We start from the raw sequence: 14,934 nt of genomic DNA on the forward strand, positions 1-14,934 counted from the left end.
AAGCAATAAAAACCAAAGTCTTTCCATTTAAATGGAACATTTCGACAGTTTAATTAAACCTAAGCAAATAATTAGATTCGAAATAGGTTGTCTAGATAGCTCCCGAACCCTTTTCTACAAAATGAGACGTAAAGGTACATTTTGTTAATGTCTTTACAAATGCGACTTGACAGGGATAGCCCTTTGTTTCGTGAATAGTAATCTTTGATGGAAATAATTGTATTAATTTGTAATCTCCACCGAATTGCTGTAATGGTATTCGAAAGCTAAATACTTTAACTTTGGTCGAATTTCTTAGTTGCGAAGAGGTTTTGTAGTTCGATATTGTGTTGTGGATATTATATTTAAGTGGTTTGATTTTACTATAATAAATGTATTTACTATTTTACTTAGTAAAGTTAAATTGTACCAATAATTTATGTAGCAACATTTTTCTTGGTAGTCTCTATATACCTAATAGTAAGATATAAATAATAACAATTCCATAGTCAAGAATTCCCTTTAAAAAAGAATTGCAACTCTCAGAATTGTAATGCAACATGAAAATAAGTCTAGATACCTTTTGATATTTTACAATTAAACTTTACAGGGACTCCTTGAGACCAAGCGGTGACTTAATATTGATTGGTTTTTAAGTTTCCAGTAATACCTAACTCTTTTGAGCGTTTTATAATTCGTAGCTCGTAGCCAAATTGGTAGTCATTCGTAGCATTTTTTTTTCTTGCTTTGAATATTTTTTAGTTACAATTGTATTGTTAATTTTCTATAATGTGATTTAGAAAACTAAGATTGGCGATTTTCTAGAGCGTGTGTTTTTTCATAAATGAATATAAAATTATTTTGACAAAGTTGAATATATTTGTAGGAAACATATAACTTTTACTTCAAATACAGACTTGGAGTCTTTTGAGCTTGTGAATTTTCACAAAATAGTAGTAAAACAGAAGTTTCATCAGTTTTTAGAGCACATTGTTACAAATTACATAAGAATCGTAAACTTATAAGGCTTAAGCAAAACATTTTACAATATAAAAGTTCAAGAAAACTTGTACAAAAGATTTTTATCGACCCTCCTTTGTTAAACTTCGTATGACTTACAAACTTTTTAAAGTTTTCAATTCTTTTCATAGTTTTTCTTATTATTGTTTTATGTTACATAAAGTTGAGGTTTTATTGAAAAAAGTGTTGCGGTTACTTCGAAACATGACTTTTTGTTATTTTGTTAATTTATGTTTGCGTTGACAAAGGATTGTTTTTAACTTATTTAACAAGTTAAAACAATTTTGCTTCGTTTAAGTTGCGTATTGCATTTAGCAGAAAATGTCCAATCAAAGCCCCGTATGTATCAAGTGTTGAGATGTACGGATTTTTTTACACGGTTTCTGTCAGAAAAAATTCTTCGAGGAGCTCGTGGCTAGGCTATAACCGCATAAGTGATTCAATCACAGGTTAAGCTATGCTTGACGAGGTTGGTCCGTAGATGGGTGACCATCTTCGTCATAACGAGTTTCTCCGTGTTTCGGAAGGCACGTTAAATTGTGGTCCCGGCTGTTATTCCTACATCTTTGACAGTCGTTACAGGTAGTCAGAAACTTGAAAAGTCTGACGGCCAGTCTTACCAAGGGGTATCGTGTTGCTCAGGTAACTGGGTTGAGGAGGTCAGATAGGCAGTCGCTCCTTGTAAAACACTGGTACTTAGCTGAAACCGGTTTAACTGGTAGCCGACCCCAACATAGTTGGGAAAAGGCAAGCCGATGATGATGGTTACTGTCAGAAAAAACATCCCAGAAACATTTAGTCACACAATATTTTGTCCAAACAACACAATTGCAAAACTCTTTTCATAACACCAACATAAAAATATAAATCAGCAAACCATACCAACATAACATTACATACATAACAAACATTTCACCATCGAGACACACCGCTAAGCTGACATTCCCATTCAGACACATCGGCTCCAAATATCCATCCATTCAATCATACAATTAATATCCCAACATGCCTTTTAGAGGCATCTTTTGATCATATTCACCTTCAATTATTCACTAATAACGGAACGGTCGTAATTGCAATCGGTCGCCGGATTGAAGCCGGCACGACGTACACGGCATGCTATTGTAATCCTCTTTACCATATGGGGTGGAATCGTACTGTAATATTGAGATGCACAATCTTAGGTAGAGGTGTGCTTAATCTGTATCTATATCTATACTTCTATACTTCTATACTAATATATAAAGCTGAAGAGTTTGTTTGTTTGTTTGTTTGAACGCGTTAATCTCAGGAACTACTGGTAAAAATTTAAAAATTATTTTTGTGTTGAATAGACCATTCATCGAGGAAGGTTATAGGCTACATACCATCACGCTGCGACTAATAGGAGCTAAGATACAATGGAAAATGTAAAAAAAAAGGGCTCATAACTTATATCTTCTACCCACGGGGACGAAGTCGCGGGCAACAGCTAGTTTGTAATATGATGAATTTTTAGTATATGTTTGGTTGTTGAGTAGAAAATGTTGTTACTTATTATGTAATTTAGTTAGACTGTATTTCATTTTTCTCTAAAAGTTTTTGTAACGTTTTATTTAATTAGAAAATTGTAGTGAAAATATAGGCTTAGTAGTCATCTAATTGTACCAAAAAAATATAACCGTACCAAACATTGCTTAACCTTGATATTTAAAAAAATACATGATAAGTCAAAATTTAAACTGTCTGGCTATCACGGTTCTTGAGATACAGTCTGGTGACAGACGGACATAAGGTTCCGTTTTTACTGTTCAGGAACTCACCCACAACAATCACATCTACAACATTAGTATTACATACACTGAGTTAACCGATACATTTCTGCCTTTTTAGGAAAAAGGGCGAAATGTATCGGTTAACATCACATTCCTGAAATTCCTTAGAAGCTAAGATTGTTCAAGTCTTTGATACAAAAACTTCATTGGTATGCTCGGTTATGAACAAATGTTTTGCCAATCGCGTTAGAGCCACTTAAAATTCTGCTCATGTGAAAAATGCTAAAATAATAGATATGTGTCCATCATGTCACGATAAGATTTACAAGCTTATTCTTGTCATGTTAATTATTTTGACTAAGCCGAGTTCAAAGCCTTCAAGTAAATAGTTACGGGCAAATAGTATTTTTTATTATTTATTATTACAAAGCTACCTGTTTAAAAATTAAATTTGATATATGATTGTTTCATCATAATTATCGCCATTTCAGTTGTTTTAATTTTTATACTATTCATTTCCTAAGGCAACGGTTCTGTTGAATTCAAATGTAAAATTAAAATTTAATGCTTTCCCTTTGAGCTCAATTACAATTGGATTTTGAAGCATTGTGCCTAGGCTTTGTAACAGTTCGCGTCCTAATGGATAATTTTCTACTATACTTGACCTGTTTTTTAAGCGAAAGAGCTTTAATGTTGGATGTAACAAATGAGTGCTCGCTAAACGAACGAAACGCAAAGGAAGATATTATTTGGTTGTGACGTCAGCCAGTACACCAGTTATAACAGACACTTCAACTGTTCAACAACCAGCATTATGTTGCCAAACTTGTAGAAAACAAACTTATTCTTACGCTCAATTTAATTTTCAACTTTAGAGTTAAGCGTGTAAGGTTGGTTTTCGATAAAACTGGAAGCTCGAAAAGAAAAATAGACGAACGTGAGAGAGCGAGCGGGCTGTCAGGAAAAATTGAATGAAAACATTGGGAGTGATTGACGAAATGTCGGAGACGAATGTTTTGATAGGTTTTTTCGGGTTACGCCGTCTCGCAAATTGAATATCGTTTTGTTTTTTTTTTCGTCCAAATGTTGGGAGAATGGACCTTTTTGTGTGACATTCAGTGGATTTATGAATGAATTAGAGATGGAGTTATTTTAAGGAAAACAATGAGGCGTTTAAAGGTTTTGGCTGAATCAATTATTTGTTGGGTAGGTTTATAGGGATATTTCTTTTTTTTTCTCTGAATTATTTCATTCGTAGTTGTTAATCACGTTAAGGCGGTAAGTGAATGTAGAAAAATGTGTTTCGATCTAATTTACACTAAATATTACTTTGTAATAAGCACGGACTTTATTTTTACTTTAGTTATTTATTTCTTACTATGGTAACGAATGCTAAGAGCTTTATAATTGGTTTATTTTTTATTTTTATATAAGTAAAAACGCTCTATAAGACAAGTCTTAGAAACACTAGCAAAATAATTAAAATTACCATTCAAATATCAACTTAATTAAAACCACAAAATATTTTACATTAAGATTTAAATCGTATAATTCTCATAATTTTATTTCTTTAGAGTTAGGATAAGCTATAAAACTATTCGAATAAACATACACTTTAAATATAGAATTTCTTACTACAACACATTAATTTTATGGTCAGTAACACCGTTCGTGACTGCAAACCTCAGGTGTAAAGAGATGTCAGTTTTTATACGTTTTATGCTAATTAAGAACGATATTTAACACCCAGACGATGGCGAGGCTAAGGTAATATTTTATGCACTTAAAATACATTTAAAGATTGTTAATTACGTGAGAAATAACCTGAACGCAATATAAAATTTGACAGGGCACGAAAGGGTTAAAATGCTGTAAAGAGCAATGTGTTATTCGCTGATTTTAATATACTATTTATATAAAATATTTATGTATGTAAAATAATATTCTACAACTTTCACACAATGCCATCTAGTGTCAAACTAAACAAAGCTTGTATTATGAGTTCTAGGCTATAACTAATAAAGATACCCATATATTTCTAAATACAAATGATATCAGGTTTCCTTGCAATGAGTCTTAGAATAATTAAGAAGAACACATAGTTATGAAATAGTCACATACGTGTTTACCTGCATTGGGATCAAACCTTTATCTTGTGTATACAAATCCGTACTTAGAACCGGATGGCCGTCACGACAAAATCAAATTATTTATTGAATATTTGCAAATGCCGCGTTCTATTACAACACCGCTGACTATATACTAATATATGTACGGCACAATAGTACACAATGACGTCTGTAGTCGAATCAGTAAATTAGTAACCAGGAATAGAATGCCCCAATATATTCCTCACAACCCCATTCAGGCTTTCTCATATACTGCAGACTGTACACAACAACGTATATAAGAGGCTTATAAATCAGGCCGTCTAGGTAAATTCGTAATTTCGAAAACTTAATTTCGACTTCATTTTCCTGCACATTGGGTGCGAAATTGATTATTACTCTGCTCCATCGAGAAACCATTATTTTGGCAAACGGTTGCGTCGAAAGTAGGCAATTTTGCGTAATATTTCATGAGCGAAATCAAAGTACTTTAATTAATATTCAGGTGCTAATCCCTAAACAATATGAAAATGATCCGTTTAATAGCATTTGTTTGATACGTTCCATATTGAATTCCGAAATTGGAGCCAAATTACACAATTTATAGGAAAAACAGACGACGATTGGCCCTTTATGTGCCAATAACCATTGATAACTGTGCCAATTGGCACATAACCCGTCTTAGAGGTACCTTGTGGCTGCAATCGTGGGAAAGATGAGGAGTCGTACAGTTTGCGAATGTCAATTTTAGAAAACGATCCTATTAATGTGACCTTTGAGGACTTTTTGTTCTTATAGATTCGATAAGGACCGATTTTGTCACTCAATTATTCTCAATCAAAATAGTTGTTCTGTTTCCTAACTTATTGTGCTCTTTACGTGTTACTGTGTACTTATGAAGCAAATTTTCTATGCACTTTTACCCGAATTTCATTTTTCTAAAGGTGTGAATATGTCTTCAAGATTATAAAACCAAAATTTGTACTTAGTAGTTTAATGATCTTGGTAAACGTTGGAACTTACTGCCTTACACAATATTCCATTATTCTAAAGACATTTTACTGAACAATAACCGATAGAAAAGTATCAGAAAGTGTTCCCCAGTTTAATGAGATGAGGTGGGCGAGCGGTGGAGGTCCTTGCTACGATAAAACAGCCAATAAATAGGTACTTTTTATATTGTATGAAGAGAATTATAGAGTATTTTCGTTGGACAGGTTCATATTTGAGCAATGTTTGATAATGTTGCATATTGAAACTGAATTTTTGTAGCTAAATTCATAATTGAAGTACTAGACACTTGTTATGACCTCTAGCATTTTTTCCCGGAATATTTAGTCCTCACTAAACTTTTCCTCCCCAGGTTTTAATGCCAGTTTTTTTCGGACCGCGTGAATTTCGGTACTCATTGGCAAAATTTTAGAGATGATGAATGATTTGAAGTCAACGATGGTCGTACATGCAAAGTCCGGAAGTTTGACTATAACATAATAAAAGAGTCATACGATTCAAAACGACCTCAGCACGGAGTTTAAATCACTTGTAACTGCCGCAATAAAGTCACAAATCAGACTATTGAGTTCCTGAACATCTTGTGCTCGATTTATACGCATTGTTCGGATTCTGGTAATCAAATTGATCATGGTTTGGAATTTCACCATATTTTCTTTATATCCTTTTTTTATAGTACTTATAGCTGCTCTGCACTGTGTACTTTTTGGAGAAGTTCTTTTTTTTTGAAGAATAGACAACGGCCAGCAAATAAAATAAAAAAAATGCTAGTGTATTAGTTTGAGTAATACCAATAAGTTTTATTTTTGGCTTTGACAAAAATGTATGCTGCCTTTGACGGTGGCCTGTAATACAAGTATAATATGAACCAAAGTATTTGCTTAGTGTGGATGCTGAGTAAGGTCATTAAAATCCTTTGAACATACTACGTATATCTTACATAAATAGCCTCTTGAACCCCATGTAAACTTCGTAAGTCGATCCTCAAACTCCATTGTATCTCCCTTTCGGCCCATATCATAATGCTCCACATTCCCGCCTTTTCAAAGGTTTTTCTCAAAATTAAGAAAGTTTAATGAATGGTGACGTCAGAATTTTTTCAGCTTCTCAAAATTTTCCCTTTGTGTGCGCTTGTTTGTTAAAAGGTAGTCCCAAGACCGAAGATACTTAGAGCGTATTAAAGATTTTTAATATGAATTTTGAAGCTTTGTTCCCAAAGAGGATAGGTAGATATTATATACAAGCAAAAAGCTTTTCACTGAGTGATCGTTTTAAGTCCTTTGGAAGTAGGGAGTAATTATTATTTCATAGCTATTGTCTATTTCAATAAACCTTTCTTTGATTACAATTTTTTTCGATTATATAGAAACTAATAGATGTCATTTTAGTTCATCTCTTTAGTTCTGTTCGTAAGCTATATTCCTAATCTTAGTTGTCGCAAGAATTTAATACGTATAAAATAGCACAAAAATAATATATGTTACAATGTATATTCCTTATAGACCTTTTTGTAATACGAAGGATTGTAAAATGACGTATCGTAAATGGTGTTCCACAAGGCAAAGGTTGCTAAAACAAGTTACTTTATAACTGTCAAATTACCAGTTAATAATACCAAGATGAATATGTTGTTATTGGGCATTAAATGCGATTTATCTGAGATAAAGTGGAGCTCACTTATAATGTCGTAAATTGTTCATAATCATGCCACGAGTGTCGATTTATGAAGTCACCCGCAGAGGTCGCTTTAAATAATTCTTGTGTGTGAAAACATACAGTTGGAGGCTGCAGGAGCTGACCCGATAGTTCCTCAAATTAGTAATTAGTTACTATACCATATTGGTGGTTTTCTTTTATAATATTTTGATACGTTATTGGTATAGGAAACATTATACATGACGAGTTGCAAGATCGATAGCCACCTCAGAAAAAAAAATATAAATAACTAAATCTTTTTTTCAATGGATGTAATCTGAATCGTAAGAGATTACACAAGGATTAAATTCAATAAAGGATTCAAGGATTTATGTACTACATAGTATTTTCTCTTCGAGTTTCCTTATCTAGGAGTTATAGCGTTTCCGCTCCAAATACCCCTCCCTATGTTTTCATACAAAAGGTTTCACAAGAAGACAATTTCGCCGTCGGGTCGCCGTTGTAAATTTCCCGTAATAATATGTCCAAGTGACGTTCGGCTACCTTTCCCGAAGTTTCATCGTGATTTCTTTGTAAAGCCTTTCAAAATTTATGGAAGTGACTGTCAAATTATATTCTTCGAAAGGTTAATAAAGTACAAAGGGACTTATGGTAATGTGTCATTTTTTAAAAATGATCCTATAAGTTGGTATTTAGAGGGTCTTTGGTCATAATCGGTAGTACATCAATGAAGGTGTTTTGAGGTACTCGTTTTGTATTGACACTTGTTATTTATGAGTTGAATGTGCTTTGTGCTATCAATGTTTTGTTGCATGATTTATTTCTATTGTAGTTACGTCTTTGGGTACTTTATTTATGGTTGTTCGAAGATTTGTTGCGTATTCATGAATTGAGTAATGTTTTCTACAAAATTGATTCTAATTTTATTTTCCTTTACTGGACATTCTTTAATATATTATCTTCTTAAATCTTGTTTATTACTTGATTTTGTAAGTATATCAGACTTGTTAGCTTACAGTACAGATTGTATGTATAAGCTTGTTTCATTAACAAAGCCACATAAAACATAAGTACCAACCAATTTCAAATTACGAAAATCAAACACCCCAATTTAGGCTACAGTAATCGCGGAATTTCCGAAAGCTCAACACAATTCGGCTAAAATCACCAACATTTAGCCTTAAGGCTAATCAGCGCCCGCAAATTCGTTAGCCGTATAATAAAATAGATAATCCAGCTAAGGTCCATAAAGTAATTAAAAAAGTTTAATTGCATGTTATAAGACGAGTTTCGTTCGCTGGATTTTGTTCAAACTAAAGCGCTGTATCATTCGGGAATTTAGGCTTTTTCAACTTTGTTTTGTTCATTGTTTTGATGTGATTTTGTTTATTAATTAGTCTGATAGGTTAGACTTGTTCTGCATAAGAAAATATTTTGTGTTTTAAAAGCGTTTACATCGACAGTTGTTCCACAGTTAAAAGTTTTTATTTCTAATGGGACGTTTTTCAGGCACTGTGAAAACGATACAATAATGACTTTACGTGCAAGATTATAAAATGGCATTCCTATGAAGAAGAAACTCCATACGTAATTCTTTTTAAATATGTTTATAATATTGCTTATATATTATTATTTAAATATATAAGAATAGTGTAAAACGGCTAATATGATCTGATTTGTTTTTATAATGTTTATTTTCGACACCGTGCCCATCAGTATACAAGTGTTAACTTGTAGCTTCAATCTGAATAAAGCGTAGTCAAACAAAACGTGACAAAGGTCAAATTACTTCCATACATCAGCACAAGTCGCGTCTGGCCTATTTGTCAAAATCACCACAAACATACATACAGGAAATGTACTAGCAACGACACGAGTGTATCGTACTTTACTATGCGTAATAATTGTTTTAATAACATTTTGATTTGACAACTATTGTTATAATTCCTAAGAAATAGTGTAACGTCAATCGATAAAAAATCGTTATTAAAAATTACCATACGCGTATGAACCTATCCGAGCTGGATATTTTGTTTCTAGCTCTACACATTTAATGAGCACGAAGTCACGTTGCCTGTATGTATGTTTGCTACCACTTCACGCTTAAACAGCAAGACCAATTTTGATAAAGTTTCTTTCTAAGGAACTACCATATTGGAAACCAACGATCTCTTTTAACCTACTTCTAAGGAGGAGATTCTTAATTCTGTCAGTATTTTTTTAATAGTGTGTACATCAATTATCCCAACAATTCGAAATGAACAGTCGAAAACAAAAAAAAGCAGGTTGGATATAAAAGTACTACATTAATTTTATACTAACACAAAGTGTAATTGTAACCGTTTTATGAACTTACTGAACTCTTTTATTTAAGTCTAGGTGGCAGAACATGTATTAGCGTACTGGTATCAGATCGCCAGGCTGTTTTGATACGAAAAAGGTTGGCAGGTAATTCTAACTCAAGTGTGTGTGTGTTTTTTTGTATAAATATTCAACTATGTGTGTTGCTAATTATTGTAAGGGTAATACGTACGTATCTTGGAGTAATGAAATTGTTAGTTATTGGGACTTAAAAGTATCGTACCTAAACGTTGTTTTCGTGAACCTTCAAGTCGCTAAATTGTCTTTAGCTTCGCACACCCGATGTCAGTTATAACTGCAAAATTAATACCTTCCTGTTAATGCAGTACATAAATGTTTGCTATGAGCTAGCCTTCATAACAAATTTCATCAAAATCGGTCCAGCCGTTAGCACGTAAAAAGGTAAAAAACACACAAAATACAAACTCTCACATATTTTCACACTCACGCATTCACTTCACATTCTAGTCTGGTAAACCGAACACTTTTGTATGCGACCATACGCAGTCCCACTTACATTTAACGAGGTAAGTAGAGTATCAATTAGTGATGAAGGCTCACTGCAAATCAAAGCACATAGGTTAGTTATCACCTGATTGATGCAGAGGATAAGCTCTTACTGATCAGATACAGAGGCTGGATTAGATAAGAATCATGATGTATGTATATATATAGTGACGTTTTTATTTAGTTTAAGCGGCCATTTGTAATAAGACTAGAAGAATGATGACTTAGAGAAGATTGACTTAGAAAACGAATTTTTGGGATGAGCCTTTTTTTAAACAAAAGTTTCTTAAGCGCTTGTAAATTGATTGCTTGTGAATACTTTTTACATTTAAAATTTTAGCCGTATCACATCTATCTAAGATATCGTTGGAAAAACTATGGAAAAGAAAGTCCTACGGTCAATTGTTTTTTAAAATCGCCAGTTCTTTATGCAATACTTTCTGTGATCAATCTTTGGATGGGCTTCCACTGGGGATATCTCTTGCTTAGATGGAGAGTTTTTGACTCAATGCATAGCTACATACAGGCATTTTTGTCAAAAAATAATTTAAAATATTTGTTCATATAAACATTAAAATTAGGCAAATGTATATGCGGTTTCTAAAAATATTTATAAACAAAATTACGAAAAAAAACATCTACCTAGCAATAAAAACATTACTGATCATCAATGCAAAACGCTACAAAAAAAACCTTATTACTGCCAAACCAAATAGGGTGTTGCATTAAAATTATTACGGCATACTTATGGGCAATTTCTTATAAGTCTCATTATGATTATGCCGGGGGCAACGTGATCGGTAAATGGCAAGTCTTGCATTCATTATGTAATACTTATGGTCTTTGTTAAATGTTACTGAGTTGGACTTCTGCCTACCTTGTACGGGCAGAAGCGTTATATAGTTAAGAGAGTAGTTTATAGCTTTGAGGCTTCCTTACTTTAAAGGTTAACTTAGTGAGAAGGTATCTTGAGTTGAGTTTCTCGTAATTTCTGTATGTGCATATCTTTGTAGGTGGGAATATGCGCGCGGTAGATTTCCAAACATTAAAAAATCGATTTAGATCTACTTAAATATACTATTCTTTAATTAACATATAACTAGCTGTTGCCCGCGACTTCGTCCCCGTGGGTAGAAGATATAGGTTATGATTTATACCTGCCCTGTTTTTTTCACATTTTCCATTGTATCTTCGCTCCTATTAGTCGCAGCGTGATGGTTTGTAGCCTAAAGCCTTCCTCAATGAATAGTCTATTCAACACAAAAATAATTTTTCAAAATGACCAGTAGCACCTGAGATTAGCGCGTTCAAACAAACACACAATCAAACAAACAAACTCTTCAGCTTTATATATTAGTATAGAGCATAGATAGATTAGTATAGATAACAACAGTTGTTAGTTTGTTTTGTTAGTAACCAAAATTTTTTGACAACTCTTTACTTTACTTAATTATAATGATACTGTTTGTTATAAGTATGGACGTTATACAAATATTTTTAATGCTACTTATAGTCCAGAAAATTTATGTCGTGTTAGCGACGACTTTTTATTCACATCTGCAAATTCTGTTTTGAATTCCATATGTACAGGACTTATATTACAACTTTTGATACTTATCAGTACTAATAAATTAACCATGAATATAGACCACCAATGGCTTCAAACAATACATACCGAATCGTTACTACCAACCAGCACATACTACCACGTACGTACGTATAATGCCTAATAGAATCACAAATGTAAATACTATTGAATGAGGCATTAATTAATTAGGCTTTCTATTCACGTTCACTGATTGACGTGACAATGTTCGAGAGAGACACCTGATCAGAATCGATATCCAGTATGTAATTGATTTCGATGGACAGGGAGTACTACCAACAACTTGCATACTACTGTTGCCGCTGTGCGAGGGAGATAGCGCGCTGTAAGGTGTAGAGTCGTATCTCTTTTCCACAATTACGTGGTGTTAGTTTATGTGTTGGTGGTAGGATACGGATACTGCTGTTTCCTGCGCCTCAAACGATTTGATATGTGGTTTGATATTACGAGTCCGGGCTGATCTAATCGATTCTCGATGATTGAGTTGTTAATATTTCAGTGTTTTGCTGTTGGCTTTTGTTTTTAGTTGTTGTTTTATTTAAAGTGTGAATTGAATTTTTGATACTGAAAAAAAACATATTGTTAAAAAATTACATCAAATAAATGTCAATTTATCAGCATGTTTTGAAGGGATGAATCCTTAAACTATAAAAATTGTTTTGAGCGATAAAGTTATTTTAGGTACTACCATATGAAACTTTGTTTAAAAAGTATTTTTAAAAGCAATCAAATGAAGTACTACTTTAAATTGCTTTTAAAAATACTATTATCATTCGAACGAAAAAAACACCTGAAATAAAACAAAAACTATTAATATCATAAATTTATTTTACAATGGCTACATTTTACAACCCCATCTTCATGACACAGTCAAAACACTCTATAACTAAACTTGAAATACCGAATACCTTCCAAACTCCACCCGAAGAAACTTCGATCAAAAACAAAACACTAGCACAATTGTGTTTATTCATTCCCTACTCAGATTACTGAAACTTCAAAGTTTTATTGGGATCTGTAAGTTAGTTCGAGTTCAACCTACTTTGCCCTGTGACACAAACGATACGTCATACATATTTAATGTGGATCCCAAGAAATGTATTTCATGAAAAAATGTACCTACAAACGGAATAAATAAGTGGATTTCAAAGGAATATCATTCTCTTAAGTTAATGAGCTTAGGAGAAATTAATTAATACATAATAACATAATTAGCAAGGTTTAGTAGGTTATCTTTACTTAAGATTAAGGTAGGTATTATAGGTATAAGGTAAAAAGCCAATATTACAGTAAATTCACTTTTTTAAGTATAACCTAATTGTTTTGTAGTAACGTTGGTTTTGCGCTTCTATGCACGGAATTTTATGCATGAGCGGCAGGTTCAATACCAAAGCAGGCAATGTACCAAAGTGGCTTTATTAAGGTTACTAAAATTCCGTTTTTAGTGTAGTTTCAGAACCCTATGAATAAAGAAACCGGAAAAATAAGAACGCAGTTACCTACTACATAATAAAAATAAAACAAAATCAATTTATTACGTACACCTGACTTACAAAAAACTCGTAAACCAATAAAGAGTCTGAACAATGAACCATCAAATAATTATAACTTAAAGCAATTAGCGACCGCAAAAACAACTGCGAATCTGCGAGTGATTCCTGAAAGGAACATTCTATCGCAAAGTTTTCCTTGACAAGTGAAACCAGGCACGATAAATCAAATGAACAAAGTCCGGGCCGTGGAAAAACCAACTAATGGTCTTCGCTGTGATTACGGTTAAGATTTTAATTTTGGTGATTTGTTTTTTACGGGTTTTGAAGTAATTTTCTTTTTTTTTAGATACATACGTAAAGGTGTTTATCGAAAAAAAAGGTGACCTTTGCCGGAACTATGAAAAAAAAATACTTGTATGCTTCAATTTAAAGAACTTTCTTAAGAGTATAAGGCTACTGGAAATTGCGAAATTGGGAAAAAGGGAGATTTGTTAGGAAAGTCGATTCTTCCAGAAATATAATATCAGATTCAACAGTTTGTCAAGGATTTTTCTTTTCTGAATACTGACAGGTTTTGTATATAGCAAATGAGTTCTATTTTCTATAAGCACAAAAGTGAGGTTTATGTGTCCGAGTAATGGTAATACGTTTCTCTATAATTTACACAAACTAATTATTTACGCAAATAATTTGTAGGTTTAATTTGAAATTGACTATGGATAAATACATTATTACGACACAAAGAAATACTTTCACCCTGTCTAAAACATTAGGTACGTACTCGTCAAAGCTAATAATATGCAACTAAATTCCTCCCTACCAAGCAGCTTGCACCCCGATTGTCACCACCGCTCCGATCCCAATCCACCCGCGGTATAGACGCAAAACGCAACACAATAATCAAAGCCAGGGGCTAAAGTATATCAGTATATATAAAGCTACCATCAGACTTCAAAGGTTTAGCACTCGTTTGTAATGAGAGCTCTCTGCCGTGGCGGTAAATTAAAAATATTTTCAAATTGCGACCCAGTGTTGTGTGTGCTATAGAAATACCGAAGTTCCGTATGGTTTTAATGCCGTTTGGTATTTATTTTAGGGTATAAAGATATTATCTATGTATAAGCAATTTATTTTAGATATAAGGTTATAATAACTCCTATGATAGCTTTTGTAATGAAATATCCAGAACATTATGAAGAAAAAATATTATGTTACTTGAGGTACTGTCATGAGTTTTTAGTTGACACTTGAAACTTGACAAACTTTTTAAGTAGTTTACAGTGACAGCTCAATAAATAAGAAATTACTTTGTATCAACCTTTGCAATAAAACAGAATTAGGGTCATCCACCGATATATCGAGCATTCGCCATCCCTATCACAACTAACATTGTTTTCGTCGCTTTTGGCGAACCACGACCATTTTAATACACGCTCGAC

General features: G+C 33.0%; 1 protein-coding gene across 1 annotated transcript in view; it reads left to right on the forward strand.

Moving 5' to 3' along the window:
* LOC113497287 (kinesin-like protein CG14535) overlaps positions 1-14,934 on the forward strand; it is a 564,341-nt gene that overhangs the window by 99,486 nt on the left and 449,921 nt on the right. The gene's annotated exons all lie outside the window — the stretch shown is intronic.

The sequence above is a fragment of the Trichoplusia ni genome, chromosome 9 (genome assembly GCF_003590095.1).
Source record: "Trichoplusia ni isolate ovarian cell line Hi5 chromosome 9, tn1, whole genome shotgun sequence".
NCBI lineage: Eukaryota > Metazoa > Arthropoda > Insecta > Lepidoptera > Noctuidae > Trichoplusia > Trichoplusia ni.